Source organism: Crocodylus porosus, unplaced genomic scaffold (genome assembly GCF_001723895.1).
Source record: "Crocodylus porosus isolate Cpor-Errol unplaced genomic scaffold, CroPor_comp1, whole genome shotgun sequence".
Taxonomy (NCBI): Eukaryota; Metazoa; Chordata; order Crocodylia; family Crocodylidae; genus Crocodylus; species Crocodylus porosus.
Genome location: NW_017728886.1, coordinates 266,272,180 through 266,276,882, shown reverse-complemented (window position 1 = coordinate 266,276,882; position 4,703 = coordinate 266,272,180). Strand labels below are relative to the sequence as shown.

General features: G+C 46.3%; 1 long non-coding RNA gene across 1 annotated transcript in view; it reads right to left on the bottom strand.

The window, feature by feature from the left end:
* The window catches only part of LOC109306387, a 26,252-nt gene that overhangs the window by 975 nt on the left and 20,574 nt on the right, over window positions 1-4,703 (bottom strand). The window contains exon 4 of the long non-coding RNA XR_002099974.1: window positions 4,580-4,584. This is a non-coding gene — a long non-coding RNA (uncharacterized LOC109306387). The remainder of the gene's footprint in view (window positions 1-4,579; window positions 4,585-4,703) is intronic.

Genomic DNA, 4,703 nt, shown 5'->3' with positions numbered 1-4,703 from the left:
CCTTTTAAAGCCTGCAAGCTATGTCCTGATGCCTAGAGACTGCTGTTCACCTGTGTACTATTACTGCTTATCACCGCAACCAGGAACCCTACTCATCCAAGATACCATATTTTTTCATATATAACACAGCCCCAAATAAAACATGCACCTTCTTTTTGGAAGGCAGAAGGGAGAGAAAAAGATTTTCCCAGCCAGGGCCAACTCTGTGACTTAGACTAAGTGCTTCTGGGAACACAGAGTGTCCAGGAAATGTGGCATCAGGAACGTCCTGGTGTGGCAGACTATGTATAAAAGGAAAGTATGATACCACACTTTCTGGACATGGTGTCCCCTGAAGGATTTGCTCTAGGTCACACAAGGCTAGGTGCCAGACCCTTGCAAAGGGCAGTAGCAGGACTGCTAATTGTTAACTGGAAGTAGTTCTTTATATAAGTTCTTGTACATGTCATTTCTATATCACAAGCTTCAACACGATACTACCAGCAGCTCTCTTGCTGCTTCAGGCACAAACTACAGTGCTCAGCCAGTACATACCACTGTGAAAGGGCTAGCCTGTGACTCCAGCCCATATGGTTTGCCAAGCAGACACAAGCAATAGCCATCCTGGCAGCTCTGGCATGCAGTGACTCCAGGAGTGCTCCTTCTGCAGTGAAGAAAAGAGTTTCCCCAGTTAAAGCATAATTCCCCAATTTTAGAGGGGTTTTCCTCATGTAGGTGAGGAAATATGGTATCTTATTCAGCTGTCTTACTATATTATCTGAGCCCCTCAATCACTGTTGAGCCCCTAATCCCAGAACTCCATGCCCCACCTCCAGTGAGGTAGGGAGGTATCATTGCTTTCATGCTACAGATGGAGAACAAAAGCTAAGAGTAACATTGAGGCACTTGTGCTCAAAGGCACTCATGTAGTGTGTATGAGGGTTTGGCCAGGAGGTATGTGACTGGACCTGTGGGCAGGCCCCTAGGAGCAACTTGGGGGTCAGCAAGGTGGGAGCGCAGATGAGCAGAGTGTCCGATCAGGGTCTAAGTTGGGGGCTGAGAACATGGATACCAAATTTCAGAACCACGGAGAGGTAAAATCTGAGACGCAATCTGAGAGGCGAGCTGAGATCAGAAACCAGGGTTCATAGAGCTGGTACCTATTTCCAGGGGAAGTACAAGGTCGGAGTCAGGAAAAGCCAAAGCCAGGTCAGGAGCCAGGAGAATCGGAAGGAGCAGCAGGTGTGAGGCTTGCCAGAACAGCCCGAGGCTGCAGGTGTAGTGAAAAGGGGGAAATGGTGCTTTCAGCAGCCAAACCACTTGTTCACCTCCACAGAAAACTAAGACAATCTCATTTTCCAGGGATCAGAAGCAGGCTTGATGGCTCAAGTGCTCAGCCCAGCCAGGCAAGACTGATCACAGGGCCTGACAGCATGGAGCCAAGAAAAGATTCAAGCCCAACTCCTCCCACTCCCCATGCTCATGTTTTAGCCAATCATTCATTTTTCCTTTAATACAGTATTTCTGTGACTTCTGGGACTGAATTTTCCTGTCTAGACAAACCTCCAGAATTGGGCTATGTTTTGTGGGAGGCAAACTCCACCCTTCAATGGGAAGCAGGCCTTCTCTCTGGGGGCTGGAACCAAAAGGCCAGTTGATATCGTCAGCTCTGCACCAGGGTTAGTTTTAAGCAGAAGCAAAGAATACAGAGAAGGAGCTGGTTTATGGTTTGAAACGTTAAGAGACAGGGCTGCAGGCTCTGGGGCCAGCCAGAAGCAGGAGATCACATTAGCAGGTGTGTTGGGGCTGCCAGAAGTCACATCATGTGTGATAACATGACTTGGACCACCTCCCGCCTGCATATCCTCCAGAGCATGAAACTCTCTCTTGTTCCTCCTAGTCCAGAGGGCTGAACAACAGCAATCACTTGCTGCAACTTGACACCTGCATTGCAAGGAGGGAGCTCCCTTCATGCTGCACGCACCAACTCCTCCCTTCAAGTTAATTGAAGGGGTTGGAGGAGCTATGGATTTGTGCCTCGTGGACTCACCCAAGCATTGAGGAGTAATCCATTTGCATTCATCACTCTCCAGCTCCTTTATAGACTCGAGGAGCCCCACGGTGGCTTTATTGAAATACCGCGTCCAGAGTTGATTGGGCTCCAACTCTGTTCCCTGAATTTTAATTGAAATCAATGCCTAAATGCTATCAGAAAGTAATAAAGCAGGACAAGCATCTCCTGCTCACTCGGTGTGCAATGAAATGCTCCATTCTACTTTACCTCCAGGACTAAGCAATCAATTACCAGACTTATTCCTCTCTGCTCAGGCTTCCTGGAGTGGGTGGCTTAAAACAATGCTGGCAGCAAACTGCTTACCTTTAATTGTGATGAGCTCTTGCATTTGCCTAGAGGCCTCTCTAGGAAGGGGGACATATTTGCTTCACACATTATCCCCGTCTTGGGGCACCACACCTGTTTTCCAGTCGTAGGATCGCCCAGCAATTATGGTACAGCCGTGTTATGCCTTTGTTTAGGGAATAAGGCACTGCATTGCAGTAACTGTGGATCTGTCTGTATTAGGAGGCACACAGCTCCCTGGCTGTTCTGTTGTCACTGTGGAGCAATCGGAGGGTTTAAATAGGACGTTGTCACGCTGAAGACAAAAATTCACTGCATCAAGATACATTTCCGTGGCAATATTTTGAGCTTGGTTCTCTGCTGGCATGACTCTTTGGCACACAGAGGTAGTTAGTTGAATTAGTTTGAAGCCCAGCAGAAGGCAAAATTAATTTTGCACCTTAGCGACTAACTAGGCCGAGGTAGTTTTGCACCTTACCAACTAACTAAATCGGGGATGCATAGCATGAGCTTCCATAAGTAGTGCATTTACCTCTGATGAAGAAAACCCTCTGCTCAGGAAAATTTGTGTTATAGGTCTCTGATTTAGTTGGTCTATAAGGTATAAATCTACCCTGCCTTCTGCGTAACTCCTCAGTAGTCGCAGAGTTACCAGTGACCTGGGTCTTCTCCTGCCAACACCAGCTGATGGCCTAACCTATCTCTCTCTGGTTGGAAGCTAAGCAGCCCATCATGCATTTCAGGATGTACTCACTCCTTTGGTGAGCAAACTTACAGATTTTGCTGTTCATGATGGGGTGGTTAAAGCCCACTTAGATTCAGGAGCCTGTGGAAGATCATCCAACAGTGAAGAAAAGTGCATGAGAGGACCGGCATCATTACGTTCAGGGAGGACCAGGTAGCAGCACTGCTGACCTCCTGTATTTTCTTCCAGGTAATTAAGTGCATTAGGAAGGGCTCACTGGGAGACAAATGGAGCTCATTTGCCATCCTGCTGTGAGCTGAAAGAAGAGTGAAAACATCCAGCGTGTACCCCCCCAGTGCTGACCAAGGGTGGAAATGGAGCTCGGCACCCGTAACCCAGTTCATCCTGCTGCCAGCTGACATGAGCAATTGTGGGTGTGCAGAGTTGTGTGCGTGTGAGGCTGAGACTTGTTAGCCAGCTGCCAGCCTGAGGCCTCCAGATCATTTATCTTCCCCTTCCACGGTGAAATGCCTTTCCAGCATGGCTCTGTGCAGACCAGTGGCTTTCGGACCAAACAGGTTTGTCTCTTCCTCTAGTGCTCCACAAACTTCCCATACGCTGAGCCAGAAGTGCAGCTTGTATAAATCAGCAGAGGTCTGCTGAAGTCCGTGGAGCTATAGTGATGTGCTACCCTGCTGAGCATCTTATTATTTGTGATTTGAAGGAGACCTGAAAGGTTTGACTCGCTGGGTGGAGGCAGTATATCCGTATCTTAAAGTGGATTCAAGTTAAATGTACCCAAAGGCCTCTGGGGTGCATGGAGGAGTTTCTAATATTTAACCTGTTCTGTGGATAAAGAACTTCAGGGCTGCTGGTCTAATCTCCTTTCGCCAAATTCACCAGAGGGGAGAAATACTAGTAAAGATGATACTTCTTAACCCTTTATCTTTAAAAGATTGGAAAATGCTTGGGAACACATCCAGGAAGGTCTTCCTTAGCTTTCACAGCTACCTCCAAAAGAACAGAGACGCTCCTCTCTAATTATGAGTCTAATCCTTCAACTGAAACCTTGACATAAGATCTTTGTTGCAACTGGTTTCTTAAGTTCCCCGTATTGTTTTTCCGGGTGGGCATTTTTAGACATTCAGTAAAGACGCTTTTTTTTTTTTTTTTTTTGCATAGGAAAGTCCAAGATCCTGAAAAGTTTCCTTTCCTGAGTGAATAGTTGCTTGAATGAAGACTATTTAGCTTCATTAATTATGGGGGGAAGGGAGCTCCCCATGGGGTATATTTTACCTTTATCTCCTCTCTTTACAACCCTAAAAAATTGTAAGAAAGAACAGCAGGTGCCAATAAGGACGTGAGTCTCTACCCAAGTAACTGAGGGGGGGTCTCAAGACCTACATAGTATCCAGGTTGAAGAATCAGAGGTACTGTGTTTCTCCATCCATTATTTCTGTACTTTGTGAGTACTATATTTTGAAGATGATGTCACATAAATTGTACAGCAAGCTTCAAAGTGATGTTATTTTCTAGCTCTTATTATGTTGGGATACAATGACTGGCTAGGACAATGGGACCCTGATCATTATAATTGGCTTTTAGATGTTACCTTGAGAGTACAGATATATAATAAATGTTGAATGTTGAAGGTCGCTGATATGTTTTAAGCCTTCTGAG